We start from the raw sequence: 21,786 nt of genomic DNA, 5'->3' as shown, positions 1-21,786 counted from the left end.
CATGCGGCATTTGAACACATGCAACAACCATGTGGGTCACACATCACTGGTCGCACATGCATTACTATGATGTCCCTGCACACATACATGCATACATGGCCTATGGCACACATACAGGCAAGTATCATAGAACCAGCACACCGCAACATGCCCTGTCTCACACAGTAATGCTTGGACACTTACCGCTCAACTCCAGACGGGCCTCCCTCTCAAGGATCTGGGCGTGGAGCGCTGGGCGTACGCGTTCCAGGACCCTCATCTGGATGGAACTCATGCGGCCCCGGCCCCCCTCCACGAGGCGCCGGGCCTTCACAAGGGTCCTGGACCTCAAGTCCTCCCAGCGCTTCTTGATCTTCAGGACGTTGCGGGTTGCCACCCCCTCCGCGTTGATGGCAACAACACAGTCGGCCCAGATCCTCTCCCGTCCTTCCTTGCTGGCGCGGGACGATCCAAAGAGGGCATCATACTGCCCCAGGACATGCTCCACCAGGACACCAACTTCGGTGGCAGTGAAGCTGGTGCCCCTCTGCCCCTCTGCCCTGGGGTTGCCACTGGTGCCAGATGTGGAAGTGCCCGACATGGCAACCCCAGAGGCAGGTGTGGGTGGGCAACTGGGTCCTGGGGCTGGGCTGTGGAGCGATGTAATCCCAGTCGGGAGTCTTCAGTTCCAGCAGGGGTGGACACAGCAACTGGACCCCTGCAGATGGCTGATGTGCAGGCACCAAATGGCAGGGCACGGTGGCAGCAGGCAGGCAGGCAGGCAGCAGCAGATGGCACGTGGGAGGCTGCTCGGGGCACTGGGGGGCAGTAACTCGGCCTTCTGGGCAGGAGCGTGGTCTTCCGTGTGTTTTCGCGTGGCCAGCTTGATACGGAGTGATTTGGCACGTGAAAATCCTGCACGTCAGCGTGAAATCCGAGGAAAGGCCCTTAGCGCGTCAGCACGCATACGCGATTCTATTGGACCAGAGTCCCTCAGCGCGTAAGCGCGTCTGTGACGTGACCCGCACGGGTGTTCCCCACTCAGCACGTGATGACGGAGCATACGTGGAAATACTGCACGTCAGCGTGTAATTGGACAAAAGTGCGCGTACACGCGATTGGCCTATGTACGTGTATTTCATGGTTGCGCGGGCACTTACACACGCAAGTACGTCAGCGCACCTGTATCCCGTGGTGCGTGGGAATTTCCACACGCTATTGGACTGGGAACTGGATTCCAGGGGTGCGCGGGTCACACGCTCGCCTAGAACACGCGCAAAGCATAAATGTGCGCACTTTAACAATAACAAGCTCAGACGCCAGGATGAACATACCGTTCCTAGCAGCAGTGGCAGTGGGCTACCAAAGGAGGAGGAGGAGGATAGTCAGGGCCAGAATATTCACACCCAGAACCAGCCTTTTCGGGATGCCTGATGACCAGGTGTATGGGAGGTACAGGTTTCCACCACACATAATACTGGACCTGGTGAGTGAGTGGGAGGATGACCTCACATCACCCACCCTGTGCTCCCAAGCACTCAGCCCCCTGGAGAAGGTCCTCAATGTACTGCACTTCTTAGCCACTGGATCATTTCAGCGGACAAGTGCCATAGTGGGTGGGGTGTCACAGGCCACCCAGTCACGCTGCCTACACCAGGTCTTGAACATCATCACTGCACGCCCATCAGTCCGCAGGCACATATACCTGTCCAGAGCACCTGCAGAAAGGCATGCTGCCGCCCTGGATTTTTACGGTGTGGCACGATTCCCCAAAGTGCTAGGTGCCATCGACTGCACCCATGTGGCTCTACGTCCCCCCAGGGCATCTGAGCACATCTATAGGAACCGCAAGCACTGGCATTCCATCAACGTGCAGGTAGCATGTAATGCCAAGGGAATCATCACCTCAGTATATGCCAACTATCCCGGGTCCACCCACGACAGCTTCATTTACCGAATGTCCACCCTAAGCCGGGACCTAGAAGCTGGGCGGCATGGCGATACATGGCTGCTTGGTGAGTATGTATGCCACTGCACATGCATGCATGTTGGATACTGAGCAAGGTCACAACCCCACCAATGATACCAATCACCACCTCCACAGGGGACAGTGCCTACCCTCTCAGCCCCCACATGATGACGCCAATTCGGAACCCCACCACGCCACCCGAGGTAAGATATAACACAGCCAACATTACGACCCGGGGCATAGTGGAGCGCACATTCGGAGTGCTAAAGTCACGCTTTCACTCCCTTGACCGTTCTGGCGGCCAGCTGTTATACGCTCCCCCAGTAGTGTGCAGGATCATAGTGGCAGCATGTGTCCTGCACAACGTTGCAACACGCCGGGGCCTGGCCGTGGACATGGTGGTGGCCCCACATCCCCAACCACATGCACAGCCGCTGCGCATGGGAGGGGAAAGGGCACGGGGGGAGGCAGCCTGTACACAGCTAGTGGCTAATTACTTCACATAGAAATCACACCCCTGTGGAGTGCACACTGCCCTGGCACATTCCATCTGACAATCAATGATGACTCAACCTGACACTGATCCTGAATGTCTGGAGAATGAACCGTGAATACCATATCAGCCTGAGATTGTTCACCTGGAAGTGTCACAATGTGTGCATCCCTACCCACACAGACACCACCAATGCAGTTTTGTGGAGTTACACATTCAAGCAGCTAAAAAGAATACCCACTTGCAAAATGCAACAAGAGGACAGTGCCATGTCAGCCAACCCAACCCCAGCACCGCCACACGACACACCGTGCCATGTCATGCTATTTGCAGGTAAACAAAGTAATCCCCACAACATGACACTAGTGTCACTATGTACAGTGTCCCTATTAGAAACCTGCAACACCTGAAATGCTCACAGCAATGCCGGACCAACAACATACTTGAGCACGTACTACCATTAACATGACATCACAAATGTTACATATTAGTAGTCTCACCACCTGGAAATGCCTGCACTCCCACCACTACCAACTGTGCAGTGTTGGCGCCATGTAGAGTTGTAGGTGCACTGCTGCCAACATGGACCCCATCTCCAGACTAGAGGTCCTTGTGTAGACATGAGGAAGGGACCTGCAAATTGGGAGGTAGACACAGAAGATGAGTTACACATCAATGCAACATGCAGTGTACAACACAACAGCAATATGCACTAGGAATGTATACACAGTATTGACTACAGACTGCCCACACAGCTCATGGGAGTCCAACGTCACTGTGTAATTCACTGTCACTTGGGCACACCCTTTGCAAGCCCATGGAAACGGGAAGCAGGAGGGGTGTGTGTGACTCAAACCCAAGCATCTGAACCAAATACATTACGGTTGAGACGCTCCAGCTGCTGTTCTGTCCTTTGGTGTGTTGAAGCCTCAAGCTCAACAAGAGTCGTCCTGAGGTGAAGGAGCTCCTGCCTCAGGGCTTCCCTGTGGCCCTGGGACTCAATGGAGATGGCCTCCTGCAGAGTCGCCAGTGCCGCCTGCCTGTCCCTGTTGGACCCCAACATGTCCTCCCTGTGTGACTGGCAGATGGAGTCGGTTGCCTGCTCTAGTCGCTCCATCAGCCTTTCTGGGGGGACAATGGAAGTGGCCACCCTATCCATGGCCTGAGCCATCATCTCGGATGATGCAGCCTGTTGGGTTGCCATACCGTAAATGGATTGCTCCCATGCGGTATTGCCAGGTGGCGTACGGCCACCACGTCGGCGGGCACCACACCTGTCTGGGGCAAGGCGAACTGCGCCTTGCTGTGCCGGCACTGCCTGAGGCTGCAGGACTGCATTCCCCCTCTGATCTGCTGGCCCAGGAACAGGATCAGATGTCGCGGAGTGTGACCCTGCATCCGTAACCACCAAAGGCGTAGCTGCCAACACTGACATCCCCATGGAGGGTTCTGACCCTGGTGCAGGTGGGTGAGACAGAACAGAATCCCTCCCTGGAACACTCACCTGCGACGGCACGTAGGTCTCATCCGAATCAACACCTGAGTACAGCTCGGGGGAGGTGCAGCCAGAGACACCCCTTGAGAGCACGACCTGCAGCACTTGTGGGTTCTCCCCCACCACCACACCACGTCCCACACTGGTGGTTGGTCGGCCCTCGGACCCCTCCTGGGTCTGCACCATCTCCACAACCCCAGCAGTATCAGGTGCGTCTTCCCCTGCAAAGACATGAAAACAAAGAAATGGAAACAGGCATTAGCACCATGGCACACAATGAGGGCTGAGAAGCAGGAGAACCAGTACTTGATTGACACATGTCCCACATGACTAAAACCCTCCCATGCATGCACCCTCACTGCGTATGAAGTGCAGGCAAATGGCACACACTGATGACACCAAGATGGAAGATGAACACATTTTCTGCATGCTGCCTGGCAGTGGCATCACACATTGGCCTGTGATTGCCAGGTGAAACACACATGCCATCACACAGATGGCATGTACCATTGCTATTGAGTGAAGATGGAGAGGAGGGCAGCACCTATTCATTCAGTCCAGTTCCCGCATGTAATTGCTTTTCTAATTCTAACAGGTCAGATTTTTCACCTGGAGCTGCCAGTCTGAAATGGTCCAATTGCACAGGGACATGTGTGTACAAATGATATCCAGGTAACAAAGTCACTCCACTTTACCATAGCCATGTCAGACATGTGACTAGTGGACAGCGACACGGCTAGTAAAAGTGGGGGAATGCAAACAATCTGACTGAATGAACAGTGAAAAATAAGCAACTATGTTGTGGCAAGGTTACACTTCAAGGGCAACTGGCGTGCAGTTGGGCTAGATGTCTACTGTTGGCAGAAGGGATACTGCTATGGCCAAATGCAGCTGCGCAGGAAGTATTGCATGAAGCACATGGCTGACCCATACGACTCAGGCGCACACACTCTCACCTGGCACACAAACAGAAGCCCTCACACACACACCATGCACATGGATGACACACACATGCATGTGCACTCACCGGACAATGCCTCGTAATCAGCCAGATCTCCCACGCCTTGGATCTGTTCCTCCATGACGTAGGTCCCAGCGACTGACTCATGTGGAGTGAGTTCCATGTCTACTACTGGAGACCCACCTCCAGTCACTAGAGTTGTGGCATGACTTGAGGCCAGCTTACTCTTTGCCCTGCGCTTTAGGTCATTCCAGCGCTTATAGCAATCATTGGCTGTGCGCCTCACGATTCCAAGGGCACTTACGATGTCCGCAACGGTCTGCCAGTGTGCCTGGCGTTGTGCAGGTGTGGTCTTGGATCCTGCAACAATGACCATCTCGTTGTCATGTCCGGACACATACTCGACAAGTGCATTCAGTTCGTCATCCGTGAAGCTGGGCTTCCTGGACGGGCCGGACTGTGTAGCCGTGTCTGGGGCATCAGCCTGTGCCGGACGAGCACTCTTCCTCTTCCGCTTGGAAGGTGGTGGTGATCCTGAGTGTCCTGCGCCGCTCTGGACACTAGGGGCAGGAGCCCTGGTGGACTCTGTATCAGGAGTGTGGGATTGCACACTCAGCATGGGAGTTGGTGCAGGCATTGGCTCTAGTGTGATGGTGTCAGGGGGAATGTCAGCAGCATGGACTAGGACCGACACTGTCCTGGCTGGGTGTGTGAGGGCTGGGGTGGATGGAGCCGCAGCTGCCCCTGCAGCCTCTCCGCCCTGCCTCCTTGGTGCAGCAGATGACCTTGCTGCCCCAGATCCACGTGGCATGATGGCATCAACGTGCACCAGCGCACGTGTCGTAGCCCTGCTGACCTGGAAGTCAGCCATGGAGTCAGCCAGGTCTGGTGCCACAATGGGCTGGTCCAACAAGGGCTGAGCATGGATGGTGTTAGCCACATCAGCCTCAACGGGAGGGGGGGAGGGGGGGATTATGGGTGCCCGTGACTGGTCCTCCACACATGGGGGGACAGGCTCACCCTGCAAGTTACGACCACGTCCCCTACCGGATCCACCACGGCCACCACTTGTGGCTCTTCCACCTTTGCCACCCTTACGGAATCCTCGCCTCCCAACCATGGCACTGATGTTAATGTGCGTATGGGAGTGGATGTAGACTATTGTCCTGGGCAATTGGGGGTCAAAGGGGTTGGGTACCAGATGGTAATTGTACCCTCGTGCTCTAGCAAGGCTGAATGTAACCCCTGGGGAAAGATGACGGGTCACGCAACGCACAGGAGGCCCAAAAAAGGGAGATGACGTGCACGCAACCCCTCCTAGACCACGTGTGCAGAAAGAAAAACCTGCACTACGCTGTGGCACCCAGTAGCACAAGAATGAATGTATGCGTGTCACACGCAGCCTAGAATGACCTCTGAAGGGGTAGGCTACACACGGGGCAAGCACAGATGTTAGATACGTGCGTGACTCACCGTCTGCCAGGTAAAAGAGCGTGAAAAATGAGCGCGTTTGTTTGGCAACACCCCCGCCAAAAGAAGATATGTACGCTGTCTGATGAGACAGGACAACAGTAGAAGGGAACACTGTTTGAGGGAACAGGCCCAGGTAAACCAGTACAAGAGAAAAAATAGAAAAAGCTGTCAGAGGTAACAGGGAGTACGAACTTGAAACGCCGTGAAGTAAATCGCGTGTGAAACGACAAGAAGTACAGAATTCACCCACTCGCTCTCCACGAAAAGCAGTACAAGGAATTGGTGTTCTACACGTACCTTATATGCAGGCCCACACGTACAGCGTCACTTACGCGGCATGTACGTGCTAGGCCCATTCCCACCAATTACACGCTTTGTCACTTCTGTGTGTAGGTCCATTTGCACCAATTACACGCTTTGTCACTTCTGCGTGTATGTCCATTTGCACCAATTACACGCTTTGACACTTCTGCGTGTAGGTCCATTTGCACCAATTACACGCTTTGACACTTCTGCGTGTAGGGCTATTTCCACCAATAACACGCTTTGACACTCGGACGTGTCACGCAACTTTTTCCTACGCGTGCACGTGACTTCATAGACGCGCATACGCGTTTACGCGCTAAGGGCCTTTCATCGATTTACACGCAGATGTGTGGGATTTTCACGTGCAAAATCACTCACTACGTATCAAGCTGTCCACGCGTTCACACACGAAAGACCACGCTCCTGCCCAGGAGGCCAAATTACTGCCCCCCAGAGCCCTGAGCACGCTCCCACCTGCCATCTGCTGCTGCCTGACTGCCTGCTGCCCACGTGCCCTGCCATTTGCTGCCTGCACATCAGCCAGGGGTGCTGTTGCTGTGACCACCCCTGCTGGAACCAAAGGCTCCCGACTGCTTTTCCGTCGCCCCACAGCCCAGCCCCAGGACCCAGTTGCCCACCCACTCCTGCCTCTGGGGTTGCCATGTCGGGCACTACAACATCTGGCACCAGTGGCAACCCCCGGCCAAGGAGGCAGAGGGGCACCAGCTTCAGTGCCAGGGAAGTTGGTGTCCTGGTGGAGGATGCCCCTGGTGGCTGGGGGGTGGGGGTGGTGGGAGACATGGGTGGGGGCCTGGTGGAGGCTGCCCCTGCACTGCTGGGGGGTGGGGGTGGTGGGAGACATGGGTGGGTGCCTGGTGGAGGGTGCCCCTGCACTGCTGGGGGGTGGGGGTGGTGGGATACATGGGTGGGGGCCTGGTGGAGGCTGCCCCTGCACTGCTGGGGGTTGGGGGTGGTGGGAGACATGGGTGGGTGCCTGGTGGAGGGTGCCCCTGCACTGCTGGGGGGTGGGGGTGGTGTGATACATGGGTGGGGGCCTGGTGGAGGGTGCCCCTGGTGGCTGGGGGGTGGGGGTGGTGGTAGACATGAGTGGGTGCCTGGTGGAGGGTGCCCCTGGTGGCGGGGGGGTGGGGGTGGTGGTAGACATGAGTGGGGGCCTGGTGGGGGCTGCCCCTGCACTGCTGGGGGGTGGGGGTGATAGGGGACATGGGTGGGGGCCTGGTGGAGGGTGCCCCTGCACTGCTGGGGGGAGGGGGTGGTGGGAGTCATGGGTGGGGGCCTGGTGGAGGGTGCCCCTGCACTGCTGGGGGGTGGGGGTGGTGGGAGACATGAGTGGGGGCCTGGTGGAGGGTGCCCATGGTGGCTGGGGGGTGGGGGTGGTGGGAGACATGGGTGGGGGCCTGGTGGAGGGTGCCCCTGGTGGCGGGGGGGTGGGGGTGATAGGGGACATGAGTGGGGGCCTGGTGGAGGGTGCCCCTGGTGGTGGGGGGGTGGGGGTGATAGGGGACATGAGTGGGGGCCTGGTGGAGGGTGCCCCTGCACTGCTGGGGGGTGGTGGTGATAGCGGACATGGGTGGGGGCCTGGTGGAGGGTGCCCCTGCACTGCTGGGGGGTGGGGGTGGTGGGAGACATGGGTGGGGGCCTGGTGGAGGGTGCCCCTGCACTGCTGGGGGGTGGGGGTGGTGGGAGACATGAGTGGGGGCCTGGTGGAGGGTGCCCCTGGTGGCTGGGGGGTGGGGGTGGTGGGAGACATGGGTGGGGGCCTGGTAGAGGGTGCCCCTGGTGGCGGGGGGGTGGGGGTGATAGGTGACATGAGTGGGGGCCTGGTGGAGGGTGCCCCTGCACTGCTGGGGGGTGGGGGTGATAGGGGACATGGGTGGGGGCCTGGTGGAGGGTGCCCCTGCACTGCTGGGGGGTGGGGGTGGTGGGAGACATGGGTGGGGGCCTGGTGGAGGGTGCCCCTGGATGCTGGGGGGTGGGGGTGGTGGGAGACATGGGTGGGGGCCTGGCGGAGGGTGCCCCTGGATGCTGGGGGGTGGGGGTGGTGGGAGACATGGGTGGGGGCCTGGTGGAGGGTGCCCCTGGTGGCTGGGGGGTGGGGGTGGTGGTAGACATGAGTGGGTGCCTGGTGGAGGGTGCCCCTGGTGGCTGGGGGGTGGGGGTGGTGGGAGACATGGGTGGGGGCCTGGTGGAGGGTGCCCCTGGTGGCGGGGGGTGGTGGTAGACATGAGTGGGGGCCTGGTGGAGGCTGCCCCTGCACTGCTGGGGGGTGGGGGTGGTGGGAGACATGGGTGGGGGCCTGGTGGAGGCTGCCCCTGCACTGCTGGGGGGTGGGGGTGGTGGGAGACATGGGTGGGTGCCTGGTGGAGGGTGCCCCTGCACTGCTGGGGGGTGGGGGTGGTGGGATACATGGGTGGGGGCCTGGTGGAGGGTGCCCCTGGTGGCTGGGGGGTGGGGGTGGTGGTAGACATGAGTGGGTGCCTGGTGGAGGGTGCCCCTGGTGGCGGGGGGGTGGGGGTGGTGGTAGACATGAGTGGGGGCCTGGTGGAGGCTGCCCCTGCACTGCTGGGGGGTGGGGGTGATAGGGGACATGGGTGGGGGCCTGGTGGAGGGTGCCCCTGCACTGCTGGGGGGTGGGGGTGGTGGGAGACATGGGTGGGGGCCTGGTGGAGGGTGCCCCTGCACTGCTGGGGGGTGGGGGTGGTGGGAGACATGAGTGGGGGCCTGGTGGAGGGTGCCCCTGGTGGCTGGGGGGTGGGGGTGGTGGGAGACATGAGTGGGGGCCTGGTGGAGGGTGCCCATGGTGGCTGGGGGGTGGGGGTGGTGGGAGACATGGGTGGGGGCCTGGTGGAGGGTGCCCCTGGTGGCAGGGGGGTGGGGGTGATAGGGGACATGAGTGGGGGCCTGGTGGAGGGTGCCCCTGGTGGCGGGGGGGTGGGAGTGATAGGGGACATGAGTGGGGGCCTGGTGGAGGGTGCCCCTGCACTGCTGGGCGGTGGGGGTGATAGGGGACATGGGTGGGGGCCTGGTGGAGGGTGCCCCTGCACTGCTGGGGGGTGGGGGTGGTGGGAGACATGGGTGGGGGCCTGGTGGAGGGTGCCCCTGCACTGCTGGGAGGTGGGGGTGGTGGGAGACATGAGTGGGGGCCTGGTGGAGGGTGCCCCTGGTGGCTGGGGGGTGGGGGTGGTGGGAGACATGGGTGGGGGCCTGGTGGAGGGTGCCCCTGGTGGCGGGGGGTGGGGTGATAGGGGACATGAGTGGGGGCCTGGTGGAGGGTGCCCCTGCACTGCTGGGGGTGGGGGTGATAGGGGACATGGGTGGGGGCCTGGTGGAGGGTGCCCCTGCACTGCTGGGGGGTGGGGGTGGTGGGAGACATGGGTGGGGGCCTGGTGGAGGGTGCCCCTGGATGCTGGGGGGTGGGGGTGGTGGGAGACATGGGTGGGGGCCTGGTGGAGGGTGCCCCTGGATGCTGGGGGGTGGGGGTGGTGGGAGACATGAGTGGGGGCCTGGTGGAGGGTGCCCCTGGTGGCTGGGGGGTGGGGGTGATAGGGGACATGAGTGGGGGCCTGGTGGAGGGTGCCCCTGCACTGCTGGGGGGTGGGTGTGGTGGGAGACATGGATGGGGGCCTGGTGGAGGGTGCCCCTGGTGGCGGGGGGGTGGGGGTGGTGGTAGACATGAGTGGGGGCCTGGTGGAGGCTGCCCCTGCACTGCTGGGGGGTGGGGGTGATAGGGGACATGGGTGGGGGCCTGGTGGAGGGTGCCCCTGCACTGCTGGGGGGTGGGGGTGGTGGGAGACATGGGTGGGTGCCTGGTGGAGGGTGCCCCTGGTGGCGGGGGGGTGGGGGTGGTGGTAGACATGAGTGGGGGCCTGGTGGAGGCTGCCCCTGCACTGCTGGGGGGTGGGGGTGATAGGGGACATGGGTGGGGGCCTGGTGGAGGGTGCCCCTGCACTGCTGGGGGGTGGGGGTGGTGGGAGACATGGGTGGGGCCTGGTGGAGGGTGCACCTGCACTGCTGGGGGGTGGGGGTGGGAGACATGAGTGGGGGCCTGGTGGAAGGTGCCCCTGGTGGCTGGGGGGTGGGGGTGGTGGGAGACATGAGTGGGGGCCTGGTGGAGGGTGCCCATGGTGGCTGGGGGGTGGGGGTGGTGGGAGACATGGGTGGGGGCCTGGTGGAGGGTGCCCCTGGTGGCGGGGGGGTGGGGGTGATAGGGGACATGAGTGGGGGCCTGGTGGAGGGTGCCCCTGGTGGCGGGGGGGTGGGGGTGATAGGGGACATGAGTGGGGGCCTGGTGGACGGTGCCCCTGCACTGCTGGGGGGTGGGGGTGATAGGGGACATGGGTGGGGGCCTGGTGGAGGGTGCCCCTGCACTGCTGGGGGGTGGGGGTGGTGGGAGACATGGGTGGGGGCCTGGTGGAGGGTGCCCCTGCACTGCTGGGGGGTGGGGGTGGTGGGAGACATGAGTGGGGGCCTGGTGGAGGGTGCCCCAGGTGGCTGGGGGGTGGGGGTGGTGGGAGACATGGGTGGGCGCCTGGTGGAGGGTGCCCCTGGTGGCGGGGGGGTGGGGGTGATAGGGGCCATGAGTGGGGGCCTGGTGGAGGGTGCCCCTGCACTGCTGGGGGGTGGGGGTGATAGGGGACCTGGGTGGGGGCCTGGTGGAGGGTGCCCCTGCACTGCTGGGGGGTGGGGGTGGTGGGAGACATGGTTGGGGGCCTGGTGGAGGGTTCCCCTGGATGCTGGGGGGTGGGGGTGGTGGGAGACATGGGTGGGGGCCTGGTGGAGGGTGCCCCTGGATGCTGGGGGGTGGGGGCGGTGGGAGACATGGGTGGGGGCCTGGTGGAGGGTGCCCCTGGTGGCTGGGGGGTGGGGGTGGTGGTAGACATGAGTGGGTGCCTGGTGGAGGCTGCCCCTGCACTGCTGGGGGGTGGGGGTGGTGGGAGACATGAGTGGGGGCCTGGTGGAGGGTGCCCCTGGTGGCTGGGGGGTGGGGGTGGTGGGAGACATGGGTGGGGGCCTGGTGGAGGGTGCCCCTGGTGGCGGGGGGGTGGGGGTGGTGGTAGACATGAGTGGGGGCCTGGTGGAGGCTGCCCCTGCACTGCTGGGGGGTGGGGGTGGTGGGAGACATGGGTGGGGGCCTGGTGGAGGCTGCCCCTGCACTGCTGGGGGTTGGGGGTGGTGGGAGACATGGGTGGGTGCCTGGTGGAGGGTGCCCCTGCACTGCTGGGGGGTGGGGGTGGTGGGATACATGGGTGGGGGCCTGGTGGAGGGTGCCCCTGGTGGCTGGGGGGTGGTGGTAGACATGAGTGGGTGCCTGGTGGAGGGTGCCCCTGGTGGCAGGGGGGTGGGGGTGGTGGTAGAAATGAGTGGGGGCCTGGTGGAGGCTGCCCCTGCACTGCTGGGGGGTGGGGGTGATAGGGGACATGGGTGGGGGCCTGGTGGATGGTGCCCCTGCACTGCTGGGGGTGGGGGTGGTGGGAGACATGGGTGGGGGCCTGGTGGAGGGTGCCCCTGCACTGCTGGGGGGTGGGGGTGGTGGGAGACATGAGTGGGGGCCTGGTGGAGGGTGCCCCTGGTGGCTGGGGGGTGGGGGTGGTGGGAGACATGAGTGGGGGCCTGGTGGAGGGTGCCCCTGGTGGCTGGGGGGTGGGGGTGGTGGGAGACATGAGTGGGGGCCTGGTGGAGGGTGCCCATGGTGGCTGGGGGGTGGGGGTGGTGGGAGACATGGGTGGGGGCCTGGTGGAGGGTGCCCCTGGTGGCGGGGGGTGGGGGTGATAGGGGACATGAATGGGGGCCTGGTGGAGGGTGCCCCTGGTGGCGGGGGGTGGGGGTGATAGGGGACATGAGTGGGGGCCTGGTGGAGGGTGCCCCTGCACTGCTGGGGGGTGGGGGTGTTGGGAGACATGGGTGGGGGCCTGGTGGAGGCTGCCCCTGCACTGCTGGGGGGTGGGGGTGCAGGGGGACATGAGCAGGTGTGCAGGGTAGTCCCCTGTTTTGTGGGCTGCCTGCAGGGGCCTTGGAGGGTGTACAGGGAACACCTGTGAGGACCCACCCAGCCTAATTGCGTGTGATTATTCCCGCACACCCCTGTAATACACGTACCTGGCCAAATCGCATGTGAGAATTCCCGCGCACCCCTGTAATACACGTACCCAGCCGAATCGCATGTAGAACTTCCCGTGTACCCCTGTAATACACGTACCCAGCCAAATCGCGTGTGATAATTCCCACGTACCCCTGTAATACACGTACCCTGGCCAATCGCGTGTAGAACTTCCCACGCACCCCTGTAATACACGTACCAAGCCAAATCGCGTGTGATAATTCCTGCGCACCCCTGTAATACACGTACCAGGCCAAATCGCATGTGAGAATTCCCGCGCACCCCTGTAATACACGTACCCAGCCGAATCGCGTGTAGAACTTCACGTGTACCCCTCTAATACACGTACCCATCCAAATCGCGTGTGATAATTCCTGCGTACCCCTGTGATACACGTGCCCTGGCTAATCGCGTGTAAAACTTCACGCGTACCCCTGTAATACACGCACCCTGGCTAATCGCGTGTATAACTTCACGCGTACCCCTGATATGCATGTTACCCGCTTTGCGTTCCTTTTTTGGCAGCCCTGTAGACTGGTCCAGGGTTAGCGCAGCCCTTTGCGATGATTTAGCGATTTTGATGGCTTTTCCTTGAGCGAGGGTGTTCTTGGGGGCGTTACTGGCGCTGCTGCAGGGTCGCTGCGATACTCTGCGCCACCGCTGGTTTGGGAGCCTAAAATCCATGAATACGCTGTGCGCGGAAATCGGTTTTAGCGCACGTGCCTGGCGCAGACAATCGCACGCGGACACTCTGCGCCAGCCGCTTGCGACACTTTTCTGCGAAATTCTATGAATTACCCTCTTAATGTCTTTCCACAAACTGCTGAAAACCTGGCTTTTCCCTTAAAACCAACCCATACCAAACTAACCAAACAGACCGACAGCAACTCAAGGACACCAATCCATCAAACCACCTGATGCGAGGAACTAACAGCTAATAACCCCTAAATATAAACTAGAAGGGCAAAGAATTAAACGAATACTGTTGATCAAAGCAGTGAACGGGTTAATAAGAATAAATCATATGGAAACAGTAAAGTGATTTAAACTCCTGAAATGAACAGAATGCATGCGGAGTGAACAAAATGAATAACGTGGATGAATTAGTTAGAATGGATGCATCAGGTAGAACAAAGGGATGTGCTGAGTGGAAAAATGCATGAGTGGAAGAACAGAGTAAACAGATGAATGTCCGGAACGGATGAGCGTACAGCGGATAAGTGTGTAGAACAGATGAGCATGTGGAGCGGATGAGTATGTATAGCACATGAGTATGGATAATGGATGAATATGGAAATATGGAGAGTCTGCAGATCGCTGGAGCAGATGAATGTACAGACCTGGCGAATGCAGAGAGTATGTAGAGCGCTGGAGCAGATGAATGTATAGACCTGGTGAATCTACAGAGCGGATGAGTGTATAGAACAAATGAGTGTATAGAGCGGATGAGTGTATAGAGCCGATGAATGTATATGGCTGATAAACATATAGAGCCGACAAGTGGATAATGCGGGCGAAGGATAGAGCGGATGAGTGGATAGAGCTGATGAGTGGATAGAGCGGATGAGTGGATAGAGCGGACGAGTGGATAGAGCGGACGAGTGGATAGAGCGGATGAATGTATAGAGCGGACGAGTAGATAGAGCGGACGAGTCGATAGAGTAGATGAGTGGATAGAGCAGATGAGTGGTTAGAGCAGATGAGTGGATAGAGCGGATGAGTGGATAGAACGGATGAGTAGATAGATTGGATGAGTGAATGAGTAGATAGTGGATGAGTAGACAGTGAGGATGAGTGTACAGAATGGTTGAAGGTATAGAACAGATGAGTGTAGAGATGAATATATGGAACAGCATATTGCTGTTGAATGCGTGTAAAGCACGAGTGCTTAAAGCGGATGAGTGCGGGGAGCAGATGAGTGCGTAGAGGGGTCGAGTGCGTAGAAGGGATGAGTGCATAGAGGGGATGAGTGCATAGAGGGGATGAGTGCGTAGAGGGGATGAGTGCGTAAAACAGGTGACTGCATAGTACATATTGTTGGGTGTCCTGACCCACGTTTGAGCTATCATGCATTTGGTGCTGTGGGCTTAGAAAATCCAAGATGGCCAAAAAGCCCACATGTGCGCCAGAATCCAGGAGAACCACGCAGTTTGTGCGCACACCAAAATGGCTGCCTAACTTGCCACCCACCAGTGCGAGCATGATGGGCCAGGGTGCCTTGAGTGGAATGGGTGTCAAAGGTAAAACAGCAGCACCTGTTAGCTCAAAAAAGCTGTAAAATTACCTTTGGTTCCTCTGAATGCCATCTCAAAATGCCTATTTTCAAACATTGCAACACATCCAAAAATCTCACTGAACACCAGCGGACATCTGGCAGAATGAAGTATGTGTGCATACAAAATCTGGGAAGATGAAGAGCCCAAAACAATGTTCATAACAAAACTGGCTGAGCTGTGCATGTCAGCAGCCTAACTTGATTAAAACCACCAAAATCGAAATGTTTAAATTAACTGAGTGACCTACTTTTGAGTGTCACATAGTTTGTAACTGTTAAAATGTCATAGTTTTGAACTTAGAATCAGCATTCTAGCTGCTTATGTAAAAATTGTATTGACTTAAACTGGGGAACAAAAAGTGACATTTTAGCTGAAACCTGGCTTAATGAAACTGAATTCGGCCTAACATCTACCCCCACAGGAGTTAAAACCTGCTCAGCCACTCTTCCCCTTGCCAAAAGGAGTTGTCACCTCTCTGATTAGATTAGGGGTGGAGCAGCTGGGGACTACAGGGAGGTGAACAAAGGCCTGTCCTGGACTCAGGCAAATGTTATATTAGGGGCGTCGTAAAAGTGGCTTCCTCTTGGGAGAAGTGGGAGGAGAAGTGCCTCTGGGAGCCACCCGAGCTGGAGGCGGGGACAGGCAGAAGCTTCCCCCATGTGCTTTGGAACCTAAACCACACCCATCTGGGCCAGAGCATAATTTTAAAAAGATAGATAACTCATAGTGCGGACTTGTCAGAATTATATAAGTAATATCATTATTTTTGTGATTTTTCTGTGAACATTTTGAGATGCGTTAGGACCCTGTGGTGTATTCTGGGGGTTGCTAGCGGAAAATAGGGTCTCACTCCAAATGTCTGCATGTTAAAAATCTGAAACTTCATCAATTCATGTCCATACTCCTTGCGCACATGTGTATAAATTTGGGTAAATGTCCGATATTGCAAAACCAGGTAAAAAGCGCAAAATGTTGTCATTTTTGAATGCAAGCCCCCAGGAAGATCAGAGGCGGACAAGCATGGACCATAAGGAATATATAATGTGCACATGTAATTTCAACAAATTGTATATCTGGGAAGGATGTATTTGAATCAAATATAGATTTGTGGGCAAACTGACCAGGGGAGGATCCTCTGACCCATAAAACCTACAGCATCACTCTGACTCACATTTCCTTCCCCAATCATGGGAGAGTGGAGAATTGGGCCAATGACAAGTAGAGAGGGGCAGGCTTAGCTAGGCCCAGGCACACACCCATTTTCAAAATACATAAAAAGAGACTGCTGGGACAGGTAGAGACATTCAAATCCAGTTGCTGCGGAGCGTTTTGCCGGACCATACAACATCCAGAAGATACCAGTTCCAGACTGACTCCAGCTACATACTCCAGAACCTAGAACTTATACTTTAGAACCTAAATCAGAGGCCTAAAACCACAAGCTGAGTTCTCTGCAGCAGGCCTCAAATCATTGCAAGCTACTCAAAGCCGGGCAAGCTGCTTGAATCCCTTGCCAAGAACTTTTGCCAGGACCAGTGTAGAGATCCAGGAGCCGTGCAGAGACCGCTGTATCCGGACAGACCAGACCGAATATCCAGAGTGACCCAGACTGCTGTGAGCAGAACCAGAGAGCTGACCCAGATCACGGTGAAGTGCCGAGACCAGAACCGGAGTCCAGTCCAAAACCTGACCTAATACGTGGCGAGGCCTATTTCAAATTTATATTGTGAGTACCTAGCAGAACTGTCCAGAACCAATCTCTTAGTTTAAAGTAATATAATTCAATCTATTTAACCTAAGTAGAACTGCCTCCTAACTGTCACCTGTCATTTGTAAAGCTGCACCACTGTCATTTGTCAATTCTGCAGCTGCAAAGTTGTCACCTGTCATTTTGAGTTTACTTTAAATCCGAAAACGACCTTTACAAAACCGTTCATATCTCTGGAACCGTTTGGGCTACGAACTTGGTTTAACTTTCCTCTGAAAGCTTAGAATCTAAGCTTTCCAACAAGCCTAGAATCGACTTTTCAGCAATCACGATTCACGCACTCGCGAATTTTACCGCGATTTGCGATTTGGTTAAAAATCCAGCCACGTGTAACCATCAGCAGTCATTTCTTTCCTTGCTAAAAATTCGTTTGCCTCTTAATCACCATCTCTGAATCATTGCTAAAGTGAGCCTGAACTCATCCCAAGTATCTCTCACTCACCCTGAACCTCCTAAAGGGAATTAAAAGCATTTTCAGCATATTTCTCACTTCATTGGCACCACATTCAAAGCACTTGGGCCTGTGTTTTAAACCTCATACCGGTTTTATCTAAGCTTGCTGGGGGGGAACTGAATTTCGTATTGTATTTGATTGCATTCCTGAGAACTGTGTGCTCCTCTTTCCATCCACTTCCATGTCTTACATTGCATAGGGGAGGGGGGTGAATTGCCAGAGAAAAAGTGATTATATTATCTTTTGCTAAAATCATCTCAAGTATTTCTGTACTGCCTTTTATTCCTCATTGCTTCTCCCTTGAAATCATAAAAGTATTTTTGCTGCTTGATCCATCCTATATTAACTCCTCATTGATTATAAAGAAGTGTGCTAGTGTCAGATTACCCATTGTTGATTAACATTATATTTATAAGGGCAATATCGATTATTAATTTATTATAAAAGCGTGGTATCTATATTTTGTCTTATTTCTCAAATAAACCTTTTAAACTTGCAAAACAGAACTACTTCTTGGCTCAGTGGGGTCAAGGGGATTCTAAGAGAGGGGTGTTATATAGGGGTAGTCATCCAGAACTCATGAACTGGACATAAAGATATATCAATAAGGGTTTCCATTCAGTATCCCAGACTAGGCATTGACTTAGCTGTAGTGTTGAATTGAATCTTCTTACAAATTGGTGGCTCGAGCTGGGATATTCTGGGTTAGATTTATCATTTGTGCAGATTAATACAGTGTGCCAGCTGACCAGATACACATATCCGGTCGGATCACCACGCTGTGTTACGCTGTAAAGCACTCCTCAAAGGAACGCTCTAAGGAAACGGTCTGTTTTGCAAAAATAAAATACAAACTTCTGTAAGTCAGGAAGGAACTCAAATTCCAGAATGGCGACACTGGTAGACATCAAAATAGCCAGAGAGCACTTCTTACATAAGCTATTTGTGAGAGGTGAGTGGACTCATCAGGACCAAACGGTCTGGTTGCAGGCAATTGCGCAACAGGTCACTGAAACAGGGTCAGATATATGGGGAGATCAGGGTCCCCTACATGTGGCCCTGAGTGAACTATATATGGCCCCTAAAGCCAAAGATGAACATAATAAGATTGCCAGGATAGCAGCATATTTGTATCTATATATGGGAGCCATGCAGGACAAATGTGCTGAAGGCCAAGATCTGGCAAATAGGCAACAGCTGGCGTTATAAAAGGCCCAATCTGACCTGGTCTCTTCTGAGCAGAGGCTGCAGAGGAGCCAGGAGTCAGAAAATGATAGTAGGCAGTATATCATTAAAATAAAAGAGGACATGGATAGACTGCAACAGGAGAAGGCTGACCAGGATACCAGATTTCTGGCCTTGCAGAAGGAGTACCAAGAAGGTTTGGACTCCCTTCTGCAGAGCCAGAAAAAGCTGGAGCAACAACTGGACTTCAACAGGGCATGCACAGAACAGGTAGCCACCCTGCAAATTCGATTAGACAGAGAGAAGAGGAAAGCAATAAATTGATTCTGAAAGACCTGGATACCCAGGCAGAGTTTGATCAGGAGCACCAGAAAGCTGGTGCCTTCCAAAGGCAAAGGGACGACCTGGCGGCACAGATGCAGGCTCTTAGTCAGGAAAGGGACACCTTAGGCCAGGAAGTCTGCCACTTAAAAAGGAAAATGGAAGAAAATCACCTGACCCTCCAGGGACTGGGTGACCTCCAAAAAGAACACCAGAACTTGTTAGAGCGCACCATAAGGGTGGAGGATGCTCTGGCAAGAAAGGGGCAGGCCAATAGGGACACAGCTCAGGAGGTAACCCTCCTGCAGCAGAGACTGGCCAAGTACTCCAGGACCAATCAGGAGGCACAGAGAGAAAATGAGGCTCTCTGTGAGCACAATGATAGGCTCCAGCAACAGGTAGCGATGCAGGAGAGACTGATAGAGTCTAGTAAGGCCTTAACTGAGGAACTGAAAGCACAGGCTCTTGCATTGCAACAGGAAGCAGGGGCGGATAGAGATGAGGTTCGCTGGGAAAGAGAAACTCCTGAGCATAACCTCAGAAGCCCTAGTGCCAGAGGCCTTCACCTCTACCAGTCCCTGGACTCTGCCACCCCCATGCTGCCTGGCACACATGAGCACGGGGCCACAGGGATGGCAGATTACTATCCAGCTAAAAGTATGGGGCTCATAGGCCAGTACCACCCAGGAATGGAGGGGTGGGCATCCGGGTATGGGCACCCAAGCACAGTGCAATTTAGTGGGGAACCCCAGGCCCACTAAGGGCATCCTGAAAACCTCTGCCCAGTTAGGTCAGTGGGGGGGATACCCAGCAAATCTTGGCAGCAAGGAGGGATCTGAAGACTCCTCTGAGCGGTACAGGAAACAGGAGACCAGGTCCCCACATTCTGCCAGCCATTCCCAGGCTCGCAGAATCCGGGAAAACCTGGAAGATCAGACAGGAACCTCTGGGAGCAGTGCCTCTGAGTCAGAGGATGAATGGACCAGAGTTACCCGAACCAAAAAGGCCAATAAGGCAAAAAGGGCCTTGCTTAAGGACCCATTGAAGCAAATAAAGGCAATAAGGAGTGTTATCACGCCTTATCATAAGAACGCCAAGTATTCTGTGTGGGAGCACTTAGAGCTGTTTGAGCAAATGATGGAGACTTTTCATTTGAAGGACAGCCAAAGCTGTATTCAATATGTAAAGTGGACCTTCTCACCAGAGTACTCCAGTTTCTTTGCGGGGCTGGAGGACCAAAATCATTCAAGGTGGTCCACATACAGGGCGGCCATCTTGAAACATTTTTCTGTGCACAGAAATCCCCAAGAGGCTTGCAAGGCAGCCTACAATTTGCAATGTGGGGAGGATCAGGCCCCACAAGAGTTTGTGCAAGAATTAAAGCGTGCTTTTGCGCAGACCACCAGAAGGGTGCGCACAGACAGCAAAGAGTTTGTCAATACATTTTTCCATGCTCTCCCTAAATATATAATGGCCCAGCTCGTGAGAGATTTTCATGAGAAAAGATCTTTAGACTGGGTCATTGAACAGGCTACCCGGATCTATGAGGTGCAGAAGCCTATCGAAAATAAAAATAACACGCCGAAAAACCCCAAAACCAACAGCACCCCTGCTGCTGCCAAGGTGGCAGAAGTAAAGGTTGCCCCTGTTTTAGATTTGGAGATGGGGGGGCCTAAAAACCTGCCTGCACCAAATAATTCACAGCCCAGAAGGCCCTCGGGCCAGTCACAGACAGGGAGTCGAGGAGGTAGTCCCACAAATGGGGTCCCCCGCTCCCCTGACTATGTAAGTCCCCGCTATAAGGGAAACCAACCAATCCTGGGTTATGTGTGGACTCCTTCAGCCCAAGGGGGGGGATCCGGCCAAGCACCTAACCCAGGGAACTTCCCTCCCAACTTCCCACAGGAGGGCAGAAATTCTCCAAATCCTGGGCAGAACTTTTTCCCCAGGTATCCACCCAATTTCCAGCCCCAAAATCATCCATCCTTCTTTCCCCAATTCCCTGAGCCCAGACAACCTAATCCGGGAGAGGGGAGGCCAAGGGTGGAGGGGTACCAAAATCTTCCCAACCAGGGGTACTACCAGAGAAGGGATAGCTACCCTTCCCGGGATCAGCCCAGGGGAGAAAATAGAGCTCCGTATCAGCCTGAGCGGGTTTCACAACTTGAGCGCCAGGTCCAAAATATGGCACGAGATCTGGGTCACATACTGAGGGCTCAACAGAACCCTCAGATGAGCATGCCTCCGCAGAATGCCCCAAACTCGGGACCTGGTGCTCCAGAACAATGACAGGGGCAGCACCCCGATAACCCACCGGTTCCCAGGGAGGAGGCACAAGGGGAAGGGGGGTGTAAAGCCTTGGAGAAAGCTTCCTTCCCAACTTGTAAACAGCCCCTGGAAAACCAGGAACCGGAAAAAAAATCTCCTGCCCCTGAAAGCCTGCCTCCAAGGAGCAGAGGGGGGGTAGGAGAAACAAAGGATCCAAACAGGCCCAGTTTGTGGAGGAGGTACAGATCTTCCAATTTGAGGGAGAGGGATCCTCAGAAGATCCTGGGAAAAGGATCTTCTACTTCAGAGATGGGGGAACTCCTCCCAAAGAAAAATGGGTCCCAAGGGATTCCAATCCAGACTGGGGAGATATGGAGACTGAGCTACCGCCACCCATCATCTCATCCCAGAACTCACAATACCAAAATCCCCTGGTTCAAATCCATCCTGGTGACTGCCTCCAAAAAGGGGGGGCGGCCCAGAACCGGAACCAGGGGAACCCACAATGGCTCTGATCTCCAGTTGCCAACTTTGTCTTTCAGATTCCCAAGACTCTCCACAGAATTCTGCCCAAATCTCTTCTCTCGCCATGTCCAAAACCAGAAAATTAGCCCACCAATTGTCCAAAAATGCGCATTATCTGTGCCCCCTTGAGGAGAAGGAGGGGAAGATACTATACCCCGGTACAAGTACAGGGGCAGGGTACAATTTTGGCACTGG

The sequence above is a fragment of the Ambystoma mexicanum genome, chromosome 8 (assembly GCF_040938575.1).
Source record: "Ambystoma mexicanum isolate Mex_15411 chromosome 8, UKY_AmexF1_1, whole genome shotgun sequence".
In the NCBI taxonomy this organism is placed as follows: domain Eukaryota; kingdom Metazoa; phylum Chordata; class Amphibia; order Caudata; family Ambystomatidae; genus Ambystoma; species Ambystoma mexicanum.
Note: the sequence above shows the minus strand (reverse complement) of the source record.